At 41.5% G+C, this 26,193-nt stretch overlaps 1 protein-coding gene and 1 non-coding gene across 5 annotated transcripts in view; both read right to left on the reverse strand.

Annotated features, from left to right (window-relative positions):
- Positions 1 to 1,318, reverse strand: part of LOC121074548 (cell surface glycoprotein CD200 receptor 2-like) — a 21,170-nt gene extending 19,852 nt beyond the window's left edge. For 2 of the 4 annotated variants that reach the window (XR_005822409.1, XM_040566793.1), the window contains exon 1: positions 380 to 1,313. The gene's annotated coding sequence lies outside the window, so the exon portion shown is untranslated. Of the gene's footprint in view, positions 1 to 379 lie in introns of all 4 variants that reach the window. The other 2 variants (XM_040566809.1, XM_040566811.1) reach the window with 2 other exon arrangements.
- Positions 1,319 to 23,996: 22,678 nt separating this feature from the next.
- TRNAV-GAC lies at positions 23,997 to 24,069 on the reverse strand. The gene has a single exon. It is a non-coding gene; the product is annotated as a tRNA-Val (tRNA).
- Positions 24,070 to 26,193: the final 2,124 nt, after the last annotated feature.

Raw genomic sequence — 26,193 nt, forward strand, 5'->3', positions numbered from 1 at the left:
TGGCAAGGAACATTACTGATACTTTCCAACAGTTGGGTAACATACATAAATGAATCAATTTTTTTATGGCAAACTTGTATGACACTGTACTGAAAAATATACATATGTATTCCCACAGTCAAACTCCCACCTTCTTCTGCTCAGGTCGCAAGACATGCATCTGACCGTGGATGAGCACCCTGCTGCAGCTCCCACTGGCTCTGTTGCAGCAAAGGGCTTCACAACCAATGCACTGCTGTGCCCTCCACCACTGTGCAATAAAGCAGAGGTCCCAGAGTGTGTGTCTGGTTTCATGACACTACAGTAGCCATACCTTGCCTGGGGGCTTCTGATGTTACTGTCCAACCTGCCAACAAAGTTCTCATTTTCCAGCACTCACCTCTGGATTCCCTCAAATGCTCTTCTTGGTCATCTTTTTGTCATTCTCTCACTTCTGCCATCATTTGTCTCTTCAATGCTCCGCTTTCTGACTTAGTCACCCACAGCTAGAGATGACTGGAAAATGATGTTTCCATCCTATGGCATCTATGGCAAGTACTAATATGTTGTTTACATTCCCAAGTCAAAAGCCAATACACTCCAAACTAGCAAGTATCTTTGTGTCATACTCGATTCCGAAATGTCATGTGTTGCAACAGGACACATACAGGCTATTATAATCATACACTCTTCACACCCATATGCAAATGCATTTCGTGGTACTCGCTGAGAGGAGGAGGAGGAAAGGCAAACAGGGTTCTGTGCAAAAAGAAACCTCAGCTAGTATCGATTTCTGTAAAAATAACAGGATGCAATGATGCTACATTAAAAGATACATCATTAATGTAAAATATAACAAGTGAGGACACTTGGTGCACAGAAAAAAAAAAAAAGAAAAAAAAAAAAGAAACAAGCCAAAACAAAAAGAACAATGCCAGACTTGTGGCATGGAAAAACAAATGTAGCAACATTTGTGATCTGAGTGCAAGAGGCAACAGTACTTATACACAATGCAATACGTATACACATTCATATGTATACACAACAGCTGATAGGTTTTCTGCACAATTCTAACAAAAAAGCTATGTATCTAGATGGAAAGTTTTCATTGCAACCCAAAAACAATGCTCATACAACTGCATTGGTCAATATTCTACTACTAACATGCAACTAACAATGTAACTCTTATATTACCAAACTTTCATTTTCTGTTCAATTAATATCCTTGCCATAAATGACATTTTTTGTTTTGTGTAATTCAATACTATTGAAAGAGTTGTTTGGTTGGTTGTTGCTGGTTTTTGTAATTTGAATAAATGACGCACGCAAAAGCTGCTGTTGATGAAAAAGCTTAATTTTTTTCTTAACAAAAAAAACAAACAATGTTATTTTTGGCCAAAAATATGCACAGAAAGTTGACCCAATTTGCAAATAGTTTTCCAGTATTTTTAAAAAGAAAAGAAAAAAAAGCCCTCCACAATGCTTATCAGTAAATTCAATATTCACCAATTTTGATGGACCTATAAATATTCATACACAGCATATTGTGATATTGGAATATGTCCCAGGGAACTGTCTTTTCTTAAATGCATACAAATCATATATATATATATATGGGGTGTATTTGCACAAAACAACAGATATTAATGATTAAGAAGGGGGCCTTACAGAAAGAACAGACAATATTACTCTGTTTAAATATTCATGTATGAAAAACAGAATTTAGATTGCAATTATTAAGGTTCACAATCCTTGAATACTTACGCCTCTAAGCAAGAAGTAAACCTCAGAGTAAAACCCAAAAAAGGAGAAACCAAGCACAGCTGAATCAAATTCATTTAGAAGTAGCAAATGAATATATGCAGATTGTCTTGTGTTATTTCCTTTGATGGAATTAAAATGCCTCAATAACTACATTAAAATAAATTAAAATTTTAACTCAGCCTCAATGGCAGTGGCTGGCACGAGCCCATGCAATGTGTGCGTCACTCTTCCACTATCCTCCGTGCTCCAGCTGGGGAACGGCACCACTCATGCTTGGTTTCCTCCCTGTGAACGCTGAGGCTGGGGGAAGTTACCCAGTCATCAGCCTGGAGAAGAGTCCTCCAGCTAGAGCAGCATGGGAGGTGAACAGCAGCCGTGACAGTGTGCTCTGGTCTTCTGATACTCTTAGGCCTGGGGAAGAGAAGGGAGATGTTAGCACACACATTTGGTCCAACTGGGATGCTGGTCCCAGCTCCTGCACACCAGGGGACTGCACTGATGTACCTGGAGCTCCCCTCCCACTCTGCCCTCACAAGGGGCTCAGAAGCAAAGACATGAGAAGGATCTCAGCTTGGGACTTGTCTACACCAGATAGTCCCTCTTTTCAGCTGTACAGTTCACCAATTTCTTTTCATTGACGTTCCTGAGACTTCAACACACAGCTGATTCGTCTCACAGACAGACATAGCTTCTTGCCCCACCGAAACAGCTCAGTGAAAATAAACCATCTGGTTATACATTCCCCCTGAGGAGGATGTGACACAGTTAAAACCAGGAAAATAAACTGCTTTCAGACACGAAGAACAAACCACAGCCTTAAGTTACCTAATATTACACATCAAAAACAAGCTACAAGCCCTGAGCTATGCGAAACAACTTAAAGTGGATAAATAAAAGCCAAGTCCAACATAATGGAAATGTATTTAACACAAACTGAAGAAAAAAAAAAAAAAACATCATAAAGAACCAGTTATCAGTGCATCAGTCATCATCACTAACATTTTTAAATGTCACGTAGCCACTGCCATCATTATCAGCAATATATAACTCTGGAAACACATCGTACAGTACAGCAAAGACCCTCAAAAGCCCATTCTATACAACGGCTGCTGTCTCTGGGCAGAGGAGGACAGGAAGGGACAGGAAGAAGAGGAACCAGTGCACACTGCTCTGCCAACTCTCCCACTTCTTACGTAAGTATAAGCTATCAGTAAAGAATATTCAAAGCAAGGCTACATATTTAAAGTCCAAAAGCACACTTCTAGTGCAGCCAGAGCCTTCATGCAGCTTTCAGCCATTACAACGCGTTCAAATTTCCACCTCGCCAGCAAGGTCCCTCTTCTCAGAGCCATGCTCCTCTCTAACCAAGCTATCCAGGCAGGCTTGATTTCTGCAGGTGTGAGCTTCTACACCTTACACGGGGCTGGCTGTCATCTTGGGAGGCCAGGAGCCCTTATACTGAGTGTTTGCTAGCCCCATCACAATGACTCAGAAGGCTGCAGTCAGCCAACAGGGTCTGGAGTGAGAGGTGCTGGGGCATCCCCAGGCCACCTTCTACTTCTACCTTCCCTTTTGAACCGGAGCAACTCTTTAAGTTGGGGTACCTGCTGGTAAAATAAATGCAATAAATAACAGAGCAGTTCAAATTGCAGTCCCAGGGGCTCTCCTATTCCTCCTCAAAGTTTTAATACCATCCACAAGACATCAGAGTTTTAACAGTTACCTGAGGAAACAACACAGTGCTAATGTCTGTCTCTCTGCATTTCCTGTGCATCTTAGCCCTGGGCTATTTTTGTGCAGCCTATTCTCTGCTTATGAAAAGTTTTTGCAGCAGGTCTGAGAGTGGTCTGCGGTCCCCACTTAGGGGACAGATTCTGCTCAACTGGTGTCCTCAGTTGCTCCCAAGCAATGATCCACCCTTCAAGTCCCTCATCTAGAAATGAAGTTACAAAATACAGGCAAAATTTGAAAGCCCCGGAAGGAATACAAATTATTACAAAAGGGGCAGCAAGTAGATATTCCCAGAGCTGTTCATTCTCAGAAACTGAGATGCATTTTTGGGATGGAGGAGGTTGTGTGCTTGCTCTGTCCTGAGCCATCCTCCTTAACCATCTGCTGCTGGCCACTGCAAGTGGGACTGTGGAGAGGGGACTTCGGTTTGATTTTACAGCCTTCTGCTATTTTTATTCTCCAAAAGATAGTCTGGCCCTGAAAATGCACCCATGAAGGCCTCTACTAGCACAGCAGAAGATTGTTAGCACTGTTAGAGACTGTAGAAGCTGCAATTTCTTCTCAGGCTCCCTGTTCATCTCATACTTTCTGGCATCAGTGGAAGCCACAGATGGTTCATAGCTGCGAAATTCAACCCATCCAGTTCATGAGCCAGTTTCATTCAGTTCCAAATAGGGGAAAAAAAAAAAAAAAAAGAAAGAAAAAAAAAGACGAGAAAAAAGCTTTGTAGCTTTCTCTATGAACTGGGAAACAGAGGGTAGATGGATTACTGAAAGGTTGAGAACTAGCCTAATAGAAGGAGCTGTCAAAACAGTTATGAAGTATTTGTACTGAATTTACAATTTTCTGGTAACTTATACCTGGAGGTAAATAGGTTTGAAAAATCCTTCACAGTGGGGTACAGGGTTGTGGTGTCTATGTGCTCAGTTTGTCAAGATATTAATGTTTGGAATAATACTAATATCAATGTTACAATAAAGCGTGTGTTTTTTTTCCCTAGCAGGGGGGAAAACAAGCAAAACAGCAGATGTGTATATTGGCTCTTTGTTTGTATTCTTTTTTTTATCTTTAGTAGCTGTAATTCAACAAAGCAGGTAGGAATCCTGTCTCCTTTCAGAAATATTTACCTTCTTAACACCAGCCCACCTATAAAATAGCTAAGTCCCATGAAGTTATTATATGAGCTAAATTGTACACCTCACATCCATAGCTGCCTTGCAACCAACCTATTCAGAAAGCACTGTAACCCAATGTTGGGAATAGAGAGTAGGACCACAGGATGTATAGGAGTAAGAATAGCCTCTGGTAGGCCCCTTCTGTTCCTTTCAGGAAGGGAGAGATGTTTGCTCTGGAAAACAAACAAACAAACACAAAGCAAACAAACAAAAGCCACAAAAAACAAACAAACAAAAAACTGTTCCAAGTACACAACAGCTTGATTTTCCCAGGTACAAACCATCTGTGGTTCTCACCAATGTCAGCAAACATTGGGGGGAGGGAGGGAGGGAACTCTGCTGATAATGAAGCCTTTAAAACCTGACACTTCCAAGGTAAAATGCCCAGAAGCAATTCTATTGCTCTTTCCAGAAACCAAGAAAAATAATTTTTATCATTACTTTTTCTAACTGCAGCTAATCTCTACCTAATTGTACAGCCACTAGACTGGCATGGCCATGCTCAGCAGCTTCTGCTGCTGGCCCTACAGAATCTACTTACCAGTTGTGGATCATTAACCCATTCCTCAGGGGCTTCTCTCTTGATCCCAATACTCCAGCAAAAAAATATATTTACAGCAGAGATGCCCATGACTTTAGCTACTTCATTTCCTGTTTCTTATGGACTTACTTCACCTTGTTACCTGTTTCCCATGCAGAACCTGAGAACCAACAACCCAAAAATAGAATGACTGTCTTCAGAAATCTGGGTAATCTAAGAAACAGGCTCAAAAATATTCAACAATGAACAGAAAAGAGACCATTCATAGGTGGACAATTAGCTGCCAGAACATTTCACATAAGAGTTGGTACATATCTCAGACTCACTGGACAAAAGTTTCCCCCCCATGTTACAGCCTGAGGCATTGGCCTTCCATTCCACAGCCAAATGCGACCTTGTGCACCACACAACCTGAAATGTTTGTAAAGATGCTGCAAACCTCAAATAATCCCCACTTTAGAAAGAACAGAAATAGTGACAGAGCTGATATGTAGCAGGAATGAAACCCCAGGTGGTCCTTCCTCACCCATTAGTCAATCTTAGGTGTAGCCTCACTGACTGTGGTTTAGGCAGTGCCAAGCAGGGGTAGAACCACAGAGGGCTACTCTCTACTTCAGCTATTCGCTGCTGCTCCTTCACCCCAGGGAAGCCAATATTCTCCCAAAGCTACAGCTTCCTTCTCCCATGGAGAGCTGTAAATACCCTGCAAGTAGTCCCTGGAACCACCCCAAAACTCAGCTGAGAGTCAGCTACTTCAGCCACAAGGAGCCACATACTTGGCCCTCCTTAGACCTATAATATATAAGCTGATTTTTACACACTTTAATTTTCAGGAAGTGAGAACTTGCTGCCCCTTCTGTGTATATAGAGCATCTGAATCAGCTCTGCCACATGTGAAATCATGTAGCAAAGGAGAAGGTTCAATAAGCTTCTTTTAGTGGATTCTGTTTCTATGGTTTTTAAATGGAGTGGAACAAATAAGCGGTAAAATAAAGCATACCTAGCATCAAGGTGACATTTATCACTGACTATAATCTCCTGGTGCTATTGAATAAACCATAGTGGGTGTTTCTGCTTTTACCTATTTTTTCCCTCACTATACAGGCTTCTCTGCTGTCATAAACTCCCCTTCTTACAAAGCACCTAACACCTATAGCTCTGCGCCTCTTCATGGTTCAGAAGAATTCTCCCCAGTGGTTTCCAGTCAGACTTCACAGCCCAGTTCTTTTCCATGCTGCAGCTGGTTAGCACTTCTGGCAGAGCTATGCTCAGTGCGAGGGAGTGCAACGCATCCTACAGTATGTCCTCATTCAGGTTTGTGCTGCCTGAACTGCCTCCTCCTTTCACAACATAGTGGTCTGCAGGGTGGAAAAAGTGACAAGAAGTCAGGTCATTTCTCACAAATGTTGATGCTATCGCTGACTGTGGTAAAAGCTCTTTGTCTTCTCATTTCCCCATGGTGGCTTATCGCACAGCCCAGAGGAGAAGCTCCTAGCAATGGAGCAATGCATTCTCCATGCTGTGAGAACATACACATCAGGTCTTTGGGATCCTTGTTCAACATCCTAAGGTGCTCTGTGAAAAGATGAGACAAGGCACTACAAAACAAGCGGGGGAGAGGGAAGTAAGAGGTACCAAAAAAAAAAAAAAAAAGAGTACAGTGGCCAGGAAGCATCAGAAGCGGCCTCAGGAAGTGTCACACTGGCCTACCACAAGGCTTTGGCTGTGTACATTCATGCTGCAGCCCACAGCCTTCTTCCCACCCCCTGCCCACAGGCCTGCATCGGCAAGGTACTGAGTCAAGCTCTCCATCCCCTTTCCAGCTGCTGCAAAGGTAAATAGCCGTGTAGCTTTTAAACCACTGTGGTGAAGTGGGGCTACAGCACAGTCACAGGCGTAACTACAAGGTGAGTAACAGGCACATCCACGCTGCTGGGACTTGCTAAGAGGGTGCAGTGTAAGTAACAAGAAGAGTCACGTCTCACAGAGGTGCAGGGATGCCAGGGTTGGTACCAAAATGAAGGTGGGAGAGCAAAATGGTGACTGGCAGCGCTGCCTCACCAGTTCTCTTCGCCTCTTTTCCTCCTCAGCTCCCTGCTTGGAAAGCCAAGAGACATGTACCTCACAGCCCTCCTACTCAGCAGGAAAAGGTCCCTGGGCTATTTGCTTAGTCTCCATCACTAGAAATCTGGGTTGCCTGGGTTGCACATTGTTTCTACGTGGTTTGTTGTCACAGCTAGTTTATGACTCCTGTAATGATAAATAGCCTCTACCTAAAGGAATTAAAAAATGCATCCAAAGGGATTTACTGGGTGCACCTTTGAACTACATAGGCTTCCAGCAAGTCACTTTGAACAGGATGATTTTCCTGAATGAGAAAATGCATCATGTAAAAAGAAGGTAACTTGTAGACACTCAGTGCAGTTTACATGGAAGTCATTGCAACTGAACAATGAAGGAAACAAAATCTCAAAGTCCAGGTGTGATACTCTGGAATTCAGCACTTCTGCTCAGCCAGACCTGCATATTTATTCTGCAAAAAAGGTATGGCTGCAGCATGTGTGGACTTCTCCAGACTAGCATTAATGCATTTAATGAGGGCACAAGGAACAGTGATCTCAGTACGCCCATAAGGGATCCTAGCTGACTGCATACTTGGACTGTTAGCTTCAGAATCAGTTTTTCATTGAAAAAAAAAAAAAAAAAAAGACTTTTACAAGAGGAATCTTTAGAATATCAGTCTATACTTCTTTGTAGGTTCTAGAAACATGTTCTTCAGAATCTACTCAAACTTGCCTTTTTCCTCTTCACACAGGGCAGTTCTGAGAAAGGAAAAGAAAAGCGCACTATATGTTTCTGATCAGATCTTTAAAGAAAGCCCAGCTACATATGGCTACACTGTTGTCAATGAAAGATCATTGTGATTCATCAAAATTAACATTTTCTTATTACTGAAGGGCACTTACCTGTCAGAATGCCTGTAGTCTTGACAAAGTGTCCTCCGTATCAGTATTTACCTCTATAACAATTGTTGGTTTTAATAGTCAGAATGAGTAGATATTTTAGAGACTGTGAAGTCATACTGACTGAAGTTTATCATTAAGTGTGTTCCTGTCCCTTCCCAGTTACTGTGGAATTACACTTATGCTCTCTCCCTCAATATAAAATGCATCTTTTGCCTTATTACCTACATTCCTGCTGCAAGCACCTTGTATTTATGACTCTCTTCAACTCGAACTCTCAATTTCACAGTAGTTACAAAGAGAACTATTTAGAAGCAGTTTCTATGCTTACACATTGCATAGAAAACTGAAGAGTTAAAACCTCTTTGAGCTCAAGAGAAGTGATTCTTTAAAAATTCCTTCTTCACCTTCTAATGCTTTACAAAAAAATCAAAACATAATTCTCATTAGTCTCTTTTCAGCTGTTCCTTATATTTGCCAGGAGGTGGAAACATAGCTACACCAGCCTACAGGAGAAGCATCATGTTGATGTGTAATTGCATGCTGCCTGCTGAAGAATAGTGCTAAAAATATCTGCAGTCTGAATTGGCTCAGCAGAGCCCAAAACACAGGATCATACAATGCTCTTCCTGGCACGTCCTGCTTCTCCCCTTCTGCCAGCTAGTGAGACAACTATACTGCTTGTTACTGCTTCTCAACATCAAGGATGCCCTTTAAGCAGCTGGTTCTGTCAGATGTAACCTATACATTTATTTCAACAAGAATCCAAAATCAGGCTGCATTTGATGGAAAGGCTCACAAAGGAACAGCAACTGCAGCCCTCCACAGCTGATAAACAATCAGATACCTGGCAAAGTGACAAGGAGATAAATGATCACTTGACTTATTTATTTAGAAGATACTTGTCTGCTTTTACATTCAAAAATATTACACACATGCTCAGATATGAAAAACATAATAAAGGTCAGAAGTGCTCATCAGATAATCTTCAGGAGTAGTAGAAATAATTCCCAAACATACTAACAGATACTGATATAACCATATTCCAAATGATGTTTGGTGGGAAAATATAAGTCCTAACAGAGAACCCCTTATACAAAAGGCAAAATTACATAAATACTCAAAAAGGGGGAGAGGGACACAACACTGTTAAAAGATTATAGGCAAAATAAAACAGCGTTCCAAAACATCCCTGAGTTAGAGGAAAATGATATGCCTGGGTTTGGTTTCTGTTTGCAGAACGCTTATTTAGAAATCAGCTTCATTTCTGCTTCCTGTGCAATCCCCATTCTAGCTTGCATGGTGTGAAGAGGTCTCCCAAAGAGAAAAAGAGGTGTGGTCCCTGCTCCAAAGAGATCACCATCTACAAATGGACGATATTTAAGTCCAGTTTGGACAGTGACTTTAACAGAGGCTTTAAAAAGGAAACACTTGTTCCTCCATCTCTGTGTGTACACAGACACACAGTCCTGGGCTTAGGCTAAGATCTATTTTTTTTTTTTAATGCCTGGGAAAGTTGTTAGAGGAGCGTATGTTCTGTATTTCTCAAATGACTTGCAATAAAATAACAACTGGAATCCATCCGAGGAAATCCTTCTTTGCATGGGGAGTTGTTGCAGAAAGGGAAAACCTTCCTCCCTGCATGGAGGCAAGTCCCAGAACGTACAGTTGGAAAGAAACCATCTCTTCATTTCAAAGAGTAAGACATCGAGAAATCTGTCACCTGAATGAAGGCAAAACCTGGAAGAACTGACATCGGATGCAAAAGAATTTCACTTTCAGGACTAGAAAAGAAATGACGAATTAATATTCCTCTACCCATAGGATGTGGATGGGATTAACAGGTAAAGTGAACAATTCCAGTGAACCAATACCAGGAAGTCCAGAAATCAGTCCCCAGAACCTTGAAGTGTGCCATGAAACACAACGTGAATCCCAGATATTCATCATGTGCAGTAAGATGTTGTTGTTCTTACAGCATCTCAGGAACGCTATCTTGTTTTCAAGCAAAGCAGCTCAGACTTCACAAACTGTGTTTTCATGGTACAAGTCCTTGTGTGGAAAGAGGAAAAAAACATAAGAAAACAACAAAATCTACTGGTGTTTGGCAGCAAAATGTACCAATGCAAATTAATAAAATGCAGACTTATCCAGACTGTGACTAGTGCAACATCACTTCTCAGAGGTTGTATTGAAGGATCATCTGTCTAAGAAGAGAGACTTTCACACATCTAAATCAAGTGCTTGAGCTCAGGTTCAGTATTGAAGTTGCAGGACACCTTACATCACGTTAGCACCCAATGAGACATTCCCCAAAGGCCACACAGGCAGCATGTGAAGCCCATAATACAACTGTCCTGTGCTAATTCAGTGCATTCTGCTCTGACATGGCCAGGAATCAGACACTGAGAAAGGTGGGTTCTTGTTGGTGTTGGCCTGAACCCAGCTCAGCTGTACTTTATGCAAAATCTCTCAAAAACCAAAACCCATGCAAGTTACCTTGGATCATTTCACTTTCCTTCCTGGCGAGCTCTAGCCTGCTAGTTTCTATGGAATTATTACAACGGGAAAGAGGGAGTCATTAAATATCAGGCCCATGCCAGAAATCTATGTGTGTGAGATGTAATATTAAAAAAAAACTCACCTCAATAAGAACAAAATAATCCACAGTGGTTACTGCTATACCTCAAGTCCCACTACTTCTAAGCGCCAGTCCTCCCTGCAGCTTACATATGCTACAAGGCATTCAAGGGGCAATAAGACTAAGTTTGCGTACACAGACATCTCCATTTAAGAAAATGCACAGATCTCTGTTTTAGAGAAAATAGCTATACCACCTGTGAATTTTGCTATGGCTATAAACCCAGAACAGATGCTAAGTGAACTGGGGCAGACCTGTGTCTTGCCCAAGACTAACACATTTTCCCACAGAGCTTTTTCCACCCAATTTCTTTCAGCTCTGGCAAGGGTGCTAGGAGCAGAAATCATGTGGGAAACTATTCACATTAACTCAGAGAAATCCACAGCCAACCTAAAACAACCCCCCAACATTTTTCACATGTCAGTCTCACATTTAGCATGCATAGATGAAGAGATAGTGGAGCATGAAACTTATTCCACATGTCACGGTGTGGCAGCAATCAATTTTAGTTTTGCACCCTAGGAGGAGAGGATATATCTTCACCAACACAATTTTTATCAAGCAGAAATGTCACTCCAGAGGCTACCACAATCTCCCAACTCTCTCTGCAAGAAAGCCCATAGACATGCAAAGCTTACCAGTTACATTCATTCTAACGAGGTGGCCCACAGCTGTAAGGTCAGTATTGTTTATTTTGGCCCTGCACTGATAGTGGCCGCTGTCTGGTTGACTTCTGAATTTTCAACAGCAGAAAGGACAACTTTTGCCTTGGGGTCTGCTCTTCGGGAAAGGTGCGAGTGCTTCATCTCCTCTCCAAACCCAGTCTCATTGTTTTGCTTCTTTGTTTTTTTGTACCAGGGGGCCTGTGTTTGTGAGGTCTGACTCTGTCAATGCCTGATGCTGCAACTCAAAGTTGGGGTCTCTCCTTCTCCCAGGTATTTCGTGCCAGATACATAAATGATTTCCAGCATATGGTGTTCTGTGGTGGAAAAGAGCAGACATTAACTGACCTTTGTGCCAGGCCAAGTCCCCCTCCATCACCTTACTTTTCCATTTGTATGACCTGTGAAAGCAGGGACTATCTTATGTTCCAGACATCCACACAAAGTGTGCAGAGTAACAGGTACCACAGTAAAAACAACACTTTTTTCCCTCATGTGAGAGTAATGAAGCCTCCCTATCCTACCCTAGATCTTGCTGAAAATGTATTAAACAAACAATATTCTTGATAAGCTTTGCTATTTTCATAAAAATGGAAGATAAGAGGAACATAATTTCTTCAAAGAAGAAAGTGAAAGTGTCAGGGGAGTGGGGTATTTGGGGGTTGTGTGTTTCTCTTCAATTTGCAGGTTTTTCCTTTTGCCAAAAGTTGAACTGTTCCAATTAAAAAAAATATATATATATATATATATATATGATATAAAAACGCCTGTTGGCTCTAAATACTGTTTTTTGGGGATCAGATTTCACCATATAGCTCCCAGGGCACAATTCACCATGAAAAAAAAAAAAAAATGAAAATCATGCAGCATACATCCTGCTGGAAGCTTACTGCAATAGACACCCTTCCTCACCCATAACCCAGACAACACCTCTCCGCCACAACAAAGTAACTCCTAAACAAGACTATGCCAACATGCTTTTCTGCATTGCAGCTCCCCTTTACCTGATACCAGCATTGCCAGCAGCCATTTGGACCACCAGAATGGGGTTGCTTCCTACAGTCATCTTTTGTGCTAAAAAAGGGGAAGGGGAAGGGGAAGGGGAAGGGGAAGGGGAAGGGGAAGGGGAAGGGGAAGGGGAAGGGGAAGGGGAAGGGGAAGGGGAAGGGGAAGGGGAAGGGGAAGGGGAAGGGGAAGGGGAAGGGGAAGGGGAAGGGGAAGGGAAGGGAAGGGAAGGGAAGGGAAGGGGAAGGGGAAGGGGAAGGGGAAGGGGAAGGGGAAGGGGAAGGGGAAGGGGAAGGGGAAGGGGAAGGGGAAGGGGAAGGGGAAGGGGAAGGGGAAGGGGAGGAAAAAAATCATAGGCAGTTACTGGTACGTTCTTCTTGTGGCACAAAGGAGAGCTAGCTTCACTTTACTTGGCACTGCAAGCCTGCCCTAGCACTTAAGTGAGCAGTCAGAAGTGCAGAGGCCTTTCCTTGAAGTGATAAGTCTGTAAACGACATAAAGGAACCCTCGACCTTTAAATCAGACAAAGAGACATGAAAGTGAGCACCTTCTTTAAAAAAAGAAAATGATGACAGAGGCCAAAAACCAGAACACCCACCCACACGTAATAGCTCTAAACACAAGCAGCAGGCAACAGGTTATTGAGGCTATGAGGACACTAGCTGAAACAAATGGAAGTTACAACTTAGAGCACAATCATGTAATTACCGCTGCAGTTTACAGTGAACTGAACAAGTCAACAATTCTTAAAAGCAAGCAAAGGCCCTTTGTAATTGTGTCCCCTCCTCAAGAGAGCACCTGCACCAAATTTTTTTTGGCTAGAGTAAAGCAAGAGCCAAGCTCCCAACAAACTGACTCAGGACATTAAAATGAACACACAGAACAATAGGCTACTGGCACCTCTTTTTCAATGGTGGGGGGGGGGGGGGGGGAATTTAATTCTTCTTACTAACATGTTACTGTACTTGTACTCTAAGTAGGAGAATGATAATATGTGCATTAGGAAAAAATTGAGAAATTCTGAAGGAAAAGGAAACAAAAATGCTTACCAGGACATCCGCCTGTCTTGGTGAATGGCAGAAGTGCTTCTTTCTTCACCCTGGACTATACATTTTGCTTCTCACTAGAAGGAGAAAAAATGCATAGCATAGCCATCCTTTTAGAAAGTTCTTTGTGTGTCAGACCAGCAGTTAGAGCTTGGCACACTGCTTGGAAAGGAGAAAAGCGAGGGCAGTTTTTTTGGCCTCAATTTTCCAAGTGGGTAGGTGCCTTGAAGACTCTGAGTTTAGAAAAGTAACCAAAATTGAGAACTTCATGTTGTGTTTTTTTTTTGTTTGTTTTTCTTTGTTTTTATTGGGGTTTGCTCCTCTATACTCCACCCTCTCTCTCCTATCACCTTAGACCGAGACATGGAAGAAAACCACAACAGGACTTCTGCTTGTTCCTTATTGTCCAGTACTTGTAATCTGTGTACTTGTGTGACTTAAATCAGTCCTTTTTGGCATGCTCTGATCTTCCTATATGCAGTGGAGGGCAGAAAAATCATGAGAGTGAAAATGACAACCAACAAGCTTTTATCTACGTTTTTCTACACTGCAGAGAAATTCCCTTGTAGGTTATAACTGCAAAAGGTTTAATATCTCATTGGTTTCTGTGTTTACTACAATATCTATTTTTCACAGATTCTTATCTTTCAGCTTTTTACTGACTTAATTTTGGATCCTTTCAGAAAGGGTCCCCATACAGTTTTTGGTGTCAAGCCTTCAGTTATGAGTGGGCTATACAGGACCATGAATTTGTATTGGCTTTTATCAAACAAAATCCAGCTCTGGTAGCATTTCCTGTCTTAGATGACCCAGTAATTTTGGGACACTTAAAACATTCAGCAGCTTCAGAGGAAAGGGAAAAAGCACGAGTCCAGTTGTTCCTTTAACAGCTTTAGCCATGAGACTCTACACGTATCTAATGTGAAGGGAATAATCGGAACTGACAATTCACAGCCTCTGCAACTCATTAAAGCAATCAAAACTCCTGGTATTAGCAGAAAGTAGTTCAGTGTCCCAGATACAGTTACTGAAAATGTAAAGTCTACATCCAACAAAGCCAATAGTTTTCAGATTTGCTTCCAAACTTCCTCAAATTAACAGGACACCATGCTTGTAAAAGCTGTTGACTTTAGAGTTCAGACAGAAACATCAGCCATTCAAAAAGCACACACAAATCAGAAAACAGAGCATGATTTTTTTCTCTTATCCTTCCACTTTCATACGTCAGGCCAATCACAAAGCTACCTCTCCTCCTATGGGGCAAGCAATGTTTTCTTTAATGGCCATTCAGTATCAGGTCTGTCCGTGGAGAGTAATCTCTGTTACTCAGCATTCACAGTGGAGCCTGGGTATACATACTAACCAGCAAACAAGACTGAAAGGTCTCAGAAATATCTCCTTAGAAAGAGGACAATGAGAAGCTTTTCTATTTGAGGAAGGCCTAGAGAGGTTTTAAGCCAGCTCCTTGAGGTACACCTATCTTTTCATCTGAGTTGAGTAACACAGGAAAATACTGAGAGTGCAATGGAATACCCTCCAGTACTCCCACTATATCACTTCAAGAAGGAGGAAAAAATTCCTCATTTTAACCCTATGAAAATCAATAAATAAAAAAAAAATATATATATATATATATAATAAAAGATCTACTTGCTGAGAAATTCTGAATAGATTTTTATTTGTTTTAACATAAGAGAAATCTCTTCGGATGTCTCAGGGTTAATAAATCCATCAAATTCACTAAAACAGCTAATAAATGTTCATGATAACATTGCATGGCAAGAATATATCAGAGCTGGGAAAAACATACGCAGGATTAGAAAATCTATTCTCCAGTGTTCATCCTATGGACATATGCATGAAATGCATATATCCTATATATTTCCTGCTTTCAAACCTCCTCAGGAAAAAAAAAAAAAAAAAAGAAAAAAAAGCTTTCAACCCTTGTGCATACTTATATTAAATCAAAAGTTAAACCAAGAGATATATTTTAGCTATTGAAATCATATTTTTGTTCAAAAAATAAAAATAAAAGACAACATCAGAGAAATATATACTCAAAAAAAAAAAAGCCCTGAGGAAAAACGTATGTGGAAGATAAGCAACTCAGATTAAGCAGATCACAGCAACTGATCCATAACTGGATAACACCACATCCCATATTTGCAACAAAGGTTCCAAGAAGTATTTAGTAATACTTTATTTTTTTCCTTTTCCTAGACACAAACCCAGATAGTTTTAGCTTTCAGCTCTGTAAATGACATGGTGGGAAAGCCTGGTCCTCATTAAATCTGCTTTTTTATACCACTTTGGGTCAGAAGTGCATCAGGAACAGGCATGGCAAAGCAGTGCACCAGACTCTCTGGATTTCCTAATAGCTCTGCTTGTAATCTGTACTAGATACTTGCCCTCACCCTGATCATATGGCAGTACTACTTTTGGACCTGTTGGTCTACAACCCAATCAGGACCAAAAGGCACCCTTTTACCCTCTTTCTTTTCTTCAGTTTAAGCCCTCATTTGATGGGTTGTTTTCGTAGAGTACAACTTCATCATTACACATCTTACACATTGGCTTGTATAAATGACAAATAGGCTGTCATTATTGCTTTCTTATATCTAGAATAAATATATACACACACTGAATTAAAGCATTAAGGTTTTTCCATAGTGATTATTTTTATTAATCAGGCTGTGAAGCAGTATAGGACTAGTTTTGAAGAGAACACAAAGAGCTTACAAATTTTATACCTAAAGATGCATGCATTCTGTAACTCTAAAGAGAATAGGTCCATGTGCCAATTACTGAAAAGATGCCACCTTTTTTTTTTTTTAATCAAAATAACAACATGAATAATGTAATTCAAATATCATAAAAGCAGGCAAACCTTGAGAAATCAACACTCCACAGTTGCTAAAGCTGATAAAATACAGAGCTTCACAGTACGACAGTGAATCAACAGACTAACATAGCCAAGTGATCAGAACCCTAGACTAATAGAACGAGCTATCACCATTCACAAAGTTAACACAAGGAGGTATTTCTGTAAGTATTGCCCTAAGAGAATTTAAGACAATGACAACATCCTTCAAGCTTCAACTCCATACCCGATGATCCAGCTACAAAAGCACACAGCTAATGAATAGCACCACTTACTTAAGAATATAAATGCCTACCTGATTTAAGTGTCCATTAGCTACTTTTTCTTTACACCTCACTGTCACTAAACACAATTATGGAAAGATCTCATTCCATCATCCCCTTCAAAAGGACGCAGTGGGCTTAAAAGAAGGTATGACAGTTAAATCACATCACATCAGCTTTAAATATCACCATTAACACTACAGAATCTGACTCAATAAGTGACAGGTTGTAGTTTAGCTTAGGAAATCATTAAAGGACTTGATTGGGAATCTCTTGCACACACACAAATGAAAATCAAGAGATAATAGTACAACACACACACCAAATAAAAGGCAAAACAAAAAGCACAAGAGTAGAATTTAGGCTACTTCTACTTAACTTCTTGGAATCTTGCCATTGATTATATAGACACAAGTAATATGGAGCTTATGGCCACAAAGAAGTTTCATTCAGACATATTCTGGCTTCCCCAGTGACATAAATCTTTAAATTCTTCCTCCTCTGGATACTCTGGCCAAAGAAACTGATTAACGTTATTTTGGCTGTGTCTGAGATAAGAGATCTGTTCTTTTTCAGTCCTTAGTTCCTGAGAAGGCATGCCCCACTTGCTCCAGCTCACAACCCAGTTCAACATTTCACACTCAGATGGTCACGTAGGCCCAGATATTGTCATGCCACTCAGGATGATCTTCAGGAAAGGCAATTAGCTAAGATGCAGGTAAGCATTTCCTAGAAAGTTAGTGTGTATTCTTGTGGCTGAAAGTGACACAATTTCTGCTGTCACCAAAACCAGTGAGTACCCACTCTTACAACGAAGCCAACTTTTATCTCTGTATGCATTTTAAAGAGATTTATTCTGTCCTTAGGCATGAATTTCTGGTAGGATCTGTTACCTGTTTAGAGAGGATTTTAAACAAATAATCATAAGCTCATAACAAACTCTACTAGATTTTATGCCATATTAAAATATTTTTTATACTAAAATATTTTTTCCTCATATGAAGGTAATGTTGTTTTCAGATAGCATCTAGATTTATATTACACAAAAGCTTACAATAAATGTTTTCAATGGTTACCACGGGAAAGGGATGCATTCTGCATTTCTGCAGTGCCTAGCACGGCGGTTACCATTTCCCTTTTGTGATAACAGATAAGAAGTCTTTCAAAACCAAAAAGTGACAATAACTAATAAACAGCAGGCCTTACCCACACCCATGTTTCTCTTAACACTTCTATAAGTGTCATATAAGCCACATCAGAGTAAAAGACAATAACTGCCCCAACACAAAAGCAAACATAAAATGATGAAGAAGATGGAAATTTCTACAGCACGTTTGTATTTTTCTTTGCTGTCGAGGCTATATTAAGACATTCTGTTATGATCACAGAAAGCAGTAAGAGGGGTCAATGAACACTGTACAAGTTTAATTCCTTCTTGTAGAAAGATTGGATGCACCTAGCAAAAAATATGAAGTAAAAGTTAAATCCTTGGCATGCAGAAAAGAGTCAAAATGACTCTCCTGACTTTAGGTGAAGTAACTTCATTTATATTTGCTGAGAATAATGCACACTACCCCTCCAGACATCAGTGCAGTCATAGCTTAGTGCACTGAAATGCCATATTATCTTTACTGACAAGGTGAAAGAAGATCATAGAATCAATAAGGTTGGAAAAGATCTCCAAGATCATCTGGTCCAACCATCACCCTGCCACCAATGTCACCCACCAAACCATGTCCCTAAGTGCCAAGTCCAACCTTTCCTTGAAACCCCCAGGGATGGGGACGCCGCCACCTCCCTGGGCAACCCGTCCCAATGCCTAACTGCTCTTTCTGAGAAGAAACGTTTCCTCATTTCCAACCTGAACCTCCCCTGGCACAACCTGAGGCCATTCCCTCTAGTCCTATCACTAGTTATCTCCGAGAAGGTAGCTGTAGAGAGCAATAAGGTCTCCCCTGAGTCTCCCCTTCTCCAGACCATAAATACACCAGTTCCCTCAGCCGTTCCTCACAGGACTTGTGTTCCAGGCCCTTCACCAATTTTGTAGCCCTTCTCTGGGCACACTCCAGGGCCTTGATGTCCTTCCTGTAGTGAGGGGCCCAAAGCTGAACACAGTACTCGAGGTACGGCCTCATCAGAGATGAGTACAAGGGGACAATCACTTCCCTGGCCCTGCTGGTTACAGTGTTCCTGATACAAGCCAGGGTACTGTTGGCCTTCTTGGCCACCTGGGCACAATGCTGGCTCTTGTTCAGACAAGTGTCTACCAACACCCCCAGATTCTTTTCCTCCGTACAGCTTTCCAGCCACTCTGCCCAAAGCCTGTAGTGCTGCACAGGGTTGTTGTGGCCACAGTGCAGGACCCAGCACTTCACCATGTTGAACCTCAACCCACTGGCCTCTGCCCATCAATACAACCTATCCAGGTCCCTCTGTGGGGATTTCTTACTCTCTGGCAGATTGACATTTCCCCCCAACTTGGTGTCTGCAAACTTACTGAGGATGTACTCCATTCCCTCATCCAAATCATCAATAAAGATATTAAAGAGGATGGGCCCAACACCGACCCCTGGGGAACACCACTGGTGACCAGTCACCAGCTGGATTTCACTCCATTCGCCACCACTCTCTGGGCCCAGCTGTCCAGCCAGTTTTTAACCCAGCAAAGAGTGTACCTGTCCAAGCCATGGGCTGCCAGCTTCTCCAGGAGAATACTATGGGAGACCATGTCAAAGGCTTTGCTGAAGTCTAGGATACTCAATAATATAGATGTATTACAGAAATGAGGGGGATTTTCTGGATGGATTACGGACTTTGGGGACTGGGGAGGGTAGGACGACAGCAGGAAAGGGAATAGAAGATGGGAAGAGAAAGATTCACACTTGTTGCTGTCAAAGTCTTAGGCTTGGATATCTTCTGTCCCTCAGAGCTGTATTTTTGGAGGAAGAATATCTCTTTTTGGTTGTGATTGTATAAGTATCTCTTTCTCCTGTTTCTTGAAGAAAATAGTGAAGTACATTTAATAAATGAAATTGAACACAAGCTACTGTCAAATTCAAAAAATCTGTCTCCAGATGTTTAGAAATGCACACGCAAAAGATCTAAAAACAAAACAAAACAAAACCCACAGTTTTATAAGGGTTCCTACCCTAGGAAACAGAAAACTATGTGCTGAATGGAAAAAGACTGGTAGAATTACATTATTTTTTATGTCTTTTTCATATCTTGCATGTCCAAAGAACATTGAATCAATTGAAAAGCAGAACTGACGACATGTCCAAAAATACCCAACATAAAAAGCTGGAAAGAAAAGTCTTCCTGCATATTACAAGTGCTAGAGGGACAAAAAGACTGCCAAAGGCATTGCCATTTGAACAGCATTAATTGAATCAACTTCAGTCGGTGTTATCTAAACAGTCCTGCAGACAGTCTGATTTCTGTGCCTGCATGTAAATACACACACGCACACATCTATTTGTTATGGATGCACACCTCCACCTAAAAGCTGACTCAACTCACTTTATTTTGAAGACCTTTAAATTTTGTTTTAACAGAAATTTCCATGTTTTAGCATTGATTTCTGTCTGACACGGCAGCAAAAGAAACTACACAGACACTTAACTGTAAAAAAAATCAGCATCTAATATCACAAATTCTTTATCAATAGAGAATATTTATGTAATAACTAAAAAGGAAATACTTGTTTATAGTTCATATTCTCAAGTAGAAAGAACACTGTGGAGAGCATTTCCACATGTAAAACACACACAGCAAAGCCTGAGGGAAGAGAACTGCCACTGTAATTCATCACTGACGGGTCTAGAGGATAACAGAACACCTTTCTTTCCTGTAATTACAGGGACAGCAAATTATTTATTTATTTAGGAAGACAGAAGCCCAAAAAACTAGGAGGGATAGTCTCCCCTTCTTCACCCAAGACCAGCGGGATGGTTACATCATTTCTGTTTGTTTCTCCTTTATTTCCCTGACTCTTTTCACCATATCAGAAGCATATGGTCATCAGAAAAGAAAGATTTAATTACCATTTAGCTACATGCAGGATGACTGATGAATATTCATTTGGTAGATCAAATGGACTTTGCCTCGTGATTAAGGAGGACTTCAGTGAATCAAATATTTCTATTATCACATCACATGGTGTTTTATATAATACTTGTCTGATCGTAGTGGGAAAACATCACTGGTAAAATAAGGGGCAAAGGGGCTATACTGATTTTTGAACAGCTTAAATATGAGAACAAATATAAGACATTTCATATTACTCTACTGAAGGAGACTTTAAAACAGTCCAAGGCTCTGATTCACAATCCCTGTCAGACTTAGCTGTAGAAAGAAAGAAAGAGCTGAAGAGGCTGCTGCCTCCTTGCATAGGAAAAAGAACTTCAGACACCATACTGCTATGTGACAGAGATTATGGAGCACAGCCTTCAGCCATCACAGCCCTGTCTATTAATATAAACTGAAAGTGACACTGTGTCTTCTTAATACACTGGGTTGTGGTGGCTTAAACCAGGTGTACCACTTTCCTGGACCTCAATTACAGGGAAGAATATTCTGTAAGGAGTAGGGGACAACTTCTCAAAGAGAGGATGTGAGTAAGAGCTTTTTTTCTCCCAGTGTGCTGCATTTGAAAAACAATTTTCATTAACTAGTTCGTGTCTTAAGAACCCAAGAGAAGGATGGCACTGCAAGGAAATGAGTGAGCTTGTGCTTAGCAAGTATATGGTAAGCAATATAAGTAAACAAACATTATTTAGTAATGCCTCATTATATGGATTTTTAAGAGGTGTACATGCTACCAGGCAAGAAAGTTCAGCTCTGATCAGTAAAGTAAGCATCGCTAAGTATTAGAGAGACGGAATGTTTTTACAGCAAAATATCCACATAAACCTTTTGTCAAGAGAAAAACACTGGCAGCGATGTGTATCATTTGATGGCAACCTTATTTTCAGACCTAAACATATGAACTATATTCTTAATAAAAAAAATTATCTTTTAGTCAAAGCTTTGTAATTTTATATATTGGTTTTATAAACTTCAAAGATATACTTCACCAATCTGTCATTCATTACTAGCCCTGTTTTCTACTTCTCTCATCCAGTGGAGTGGCCATGAAAGCTGTTCCTTCACCATCTTCCAATAGAATCTTAGTGTCAGCCATGATTTGAAATAACATAATAAATAATAAAAGGCTTAAAAAGAAATTGGAAGTGGTTCAGAATCTAACAACATTTTTTGTTGTTTTGTTTTAGACTCAAATATGAGTCTGTATGAACTCTTTAGACATGAGTAACAGTTAGACAGAGCCCATCATCTTGGCACCAATGTGCTGTAGAGGTCCGTACACACAGTTCGCATTTGTGTCCAAAACATGGCCAAAAAGTGACCTGGACCATGTTTCCTGACAAAGGAGATTTTGGCAAATAGCACTTACTGAAACTGCCCTCTGGCACAATACAAACTGCACCAGGTTTGGCTTTCTCTGGTCTACACACTCTGACAGCACTGTAAGACCCTGAAACAAGCCACATGCACCCCACAGTTTCAGGCTACTAGAACATGTGCAGCATAGCTCTCATCCTATTTCAGATGCTAAGTAGGAAAAATACCATTACCTTTTTTGTCACCATTGCTCAGTTGCCAGCAGAAGACACATTCACCCTTCCTTGAAGTTAGACAGCTCTTCAGGTTATTACAGAGAATGTGTGAACAAGGATACAGTGGCACCTTCTGCTAATATGCTCAAGTCAACTCCTTTGAAAGCCTTCAATCAAAATAAGGTGCCTCAGACCTACAATCTCAAAACATCTATATGTATAATGCTACTATACCAGCTGGCCTGCTGGAAGCAAAAGAAAGTGCTAAGTTTTTGCTTTGGGGACTTTCTTTGTGGGGAGGAGACTAGGAGTTTTCAAAACCTATGAATTTAGGTAAAGTCAGAGATTCTAGTAAGCACCAATGTTAAAAATACAGGTGCTTTTCTCCATTTACCAATGGCTGGGAAAACCATGTGACTACTTCACAGAATCACAGAATAATCTAGGTTGGAAGAGACCTCCAGAATCACCTAGTCCAACCTCTGAGCTAACACTAACAAGACCTCCACTAAATCATACCACTAAGCTCTACATCTAAACGTCTTTTTAAAGACCTCCAGGGATGGTGACTCAACCACTTCCCTGGACAGCCCATTCCAATGCCTAACAACCCTTTCCGTAAAGAAGTTCTTCCTAATATCCAACCTAAACCTCCCCTGGCAAAACTTTAGCCCACTCCTCCTCGTCCTGTCACCAGGCACGTGGGAGAATAGACCAACCCCCACCTCGCTACAGCCTCCTTTAAGGTACCTGTAGAGAGCGATAAGGTCACCCCTGAGCCTTCTCTTCTCCAGGCTGAACAATCCCAGCTCCCTCAGCCGCTCCTCGTAAGACTTGTTCTCCAGACCCCTCACCAGCTTTGTTGCCCTTCTCTGGACTCTCTCGAGCACCTCCATGTCCTTCTTGTAGCGAGGGGCCCAAAACTGAACACAGTACTCGAGGTGCGGCCTCACCAGAGCCAAGTACAGGGGGACAATCACTTCCCTAGACCTGCTGGCCACGCTGCTTCTTATGCAAGCCAGGATGCTGTTGGCCTTCTTGGCCACCTGAGCACACTGCTGGCTCATATTCAGCCGACTATCAACCAGTACTCCCAGGTCCTTCTCTGCCAGGCAGCTTTCCAACCACTCATCTCCCAGCCTGTAACTCTGCTTGGGGTTGTTGCGCCCCAGGTGCAGGACCCGGCAATTGGCCTTGTTGAATTTCATACAGTTGGCCTCAGCCCATCGGTCCAGCCTATCCAGATCCTCCTGCAGAGCCTTCCTACCCTCAAGGCGATCGACACACGCACCTAACTTGGTGTCATCTGCAAACTTACTGAGGGTGTACTCAATCCCCTCATCCAGATCATCGATAAAGATATTAAAGAGAAGTGGCCACAATACTGAGCCCTGGGAGACTCCACTAGTGACCGGCCTCCAACTGGATTTAACTCCATTCACCACGACTCTTTGGGCTCGGCTACCCAGCCAGTTTCTAACCCAATGAAGCGTACACCAGTCCAAGCTAAGAGCAGTCAGTTTCTTGAGGAGAATGCTGTGGGAAACAGTGTCAAAAGCCTTACTGAAGTCAAGGTAGACCACATCTACAGCCTTTTCCTAATCCACCCAGCATGTCACTTTGTCATAGAAGGAGATCAGGTTAGTCAAGAAGGACCTGCCTTTCATAAACCCATGCTGACTGGAGGCCTGGTCAGGGCAATCACCTGATGGCCTTGTAAATCAAGGTGTTTCTGCCCGGTTTTGAGCCAGGGACCTTTTGCGTGTCAGGCAAATGTGACAACCACTACACTACAGAAACTGTCCTGCCTTTACAACTGATAGAAAATGTTTATTTCCAATATAAATCTAAAACTTAACAGATAAAAAAAAAGTCTTCTTTGGTAACACAGGATTTCTTCTGAGTGAATATCAGAAAGGTCTTGTAAAAAGAACGATTACAAGTATTTTGTAAATGTTACCCCTGGCGAAGAAAGGAACAAAGGTCCTTATATTACCACAACTACGCCGTAGATGAATAGGAACATACCTTGAGAAAGCATCCCCTTCAAAATCTAGTCCCTGTGCTAACAGAACTGCACCACCTAAGTCACTGTGGCTAACTCCTGCAATACAAGAGTTCTGCAAATTCAGATTTTTGCCCAGAGATCCATATGCTTCAAAATTTTTAAAGATTTTTTTTTTCTAAGTTAGGTTCCTCATTTTTGTAGCTGTGTGAATATGCTTGAGAACACTCTTCCAAAAGCCTGAAGAACCAGAAGAGAAGATACTGTAAGCCACCTTTATTCTGTTCCAGTCTTAAATAATTTTTATTTTACTGGTGGAAAGGTAGGAGGTTTTGAATTTCTGGCCTCAAGAGCTTGTCAGCATTGGATGCACTAGAACACCTTCCACACAATTTACACCTTAGTGCCACAGATGTGAAGATCAGCTCTAACACATGCAGGGTCCTGTTCTTGAGCACACATGGAGATAACATCCTCTTTGTGACTTGTCATCAGTATCCCATCCAACTTCTTGTCCAGGGCTAACCTTCTAGGGCTAACTACCTGCCCCAACTCAAAGAACCTTCCCCACCCCATTCTCATTTACCAGCCTTGGTAATTTACCTCACCAGCATTTACCTTTACCAGCATTTACCTCATTTACCAGATCACCATGCCAGAAGCTCCCAAGTGTTCTGCTGACTGCTAGACATTCCTCCTTCAATTTTCTTTCACCTTATTCTTGAAAAAAAAACTTGTCTGGACCCCAAACATCCTCAGCAGACTATCACAGTGGCACTACAACCACAAAATACCTTCTGACATCATTTCATACGCTGTGCTGACCTGAAATCCTTGTATGTGTTCCCATCCTCCCTGTGCTTAGCTGCAAAACTGTGAGCTGCTGTGATTCCCCTTCATGTTCCTCCTTATGCAATCTTTGTCTCACTTGTCCGAAAGGGTGCAAAGCCACCTTATGCAGGGTCTGACTACATTTGTCTAGTGCTTACAACATTGGGGCTCACTCGCATAGGTTTCTAGATTACAAATTATACGAAGAGGAACAACTCGTAGTCACAACAGGCTTGCAAATCCACTTAGAGTAAGTGGATTACATTAAGGTTTTTATAGCATTGATGCCTTTCCTGTTGCTGCACACATAGGTTATGCTTATTTCTATTACCTTTCCTCTGAATTGAACAGACAGCCATGGAAAACACAGGTGTTATTTCTATAATCCGTTTCCACAGCAAACTAATGAGGGAAATCAGTCGTTTTAAAGCTTTCTTAAACTGAATGAGACTTCATAACACAAACTCCACACCATCAATCACTAAGTACCTTAGCATAGCAAGATCTCCAGTTAGGCTTCCCCCACTTCGGAAACACCATCAGTTCAGTCCAAGTCTATCAGCATATCCTGCAGATGTTTTTGTTCAGCTGATAGGATATATTCAGCGGGCTGACCCCAGCCAACAGCCAAACACACAACCTGCCTCTCCACCATGGGATAGGGAGAAAACAAAAGGAAGGCAAGACTCAGATATTGAGATAACGACAGTTTTATGTGCAGCAAAAGTTGTGCGTGCAAACAAATCAAAAAGAAGAATTCATTCACTACTTCCCATGGGCAGGCAGATCTTTAGCCACTTGCTGAGAAGTGTCAACAAGCATAAAAGTTGTTTGGGAATACAAATACCATAATCAAATACATCCCTCCTCCCTCCTTCTTTCCCCAAGATTTTAATGCTAAGTGTGACCTCAAATGGCATGGAACATCCCTTCGGTCACTCTGTCAGCTCTCTTGGCTCTGTCCTCTCCCAACAACTTGTTCAACCCAGCCTACTCATTTTTGGGGGTGAGGGGTGGAGCAAGTCTTGACGATCTGCACACAGTTCAACAACAGCCAAATCACTGGTGTGTTCTCAACACTGTTTCAA

The sequence above is a fragment of the Cygnus olor genome, chromosome 1 (assembly GCF_009769625.2).
Source record: "Cygnus olor isolate bCygOlo1 chromosome 1, bCygOlo1.pri.v2, whole genome shotgun sequence".
NCBI lineage: Eukaryota > Metazoa > Chordata > Aves > Anseriformes > Anatidae > Cygnus > Cygnus olor.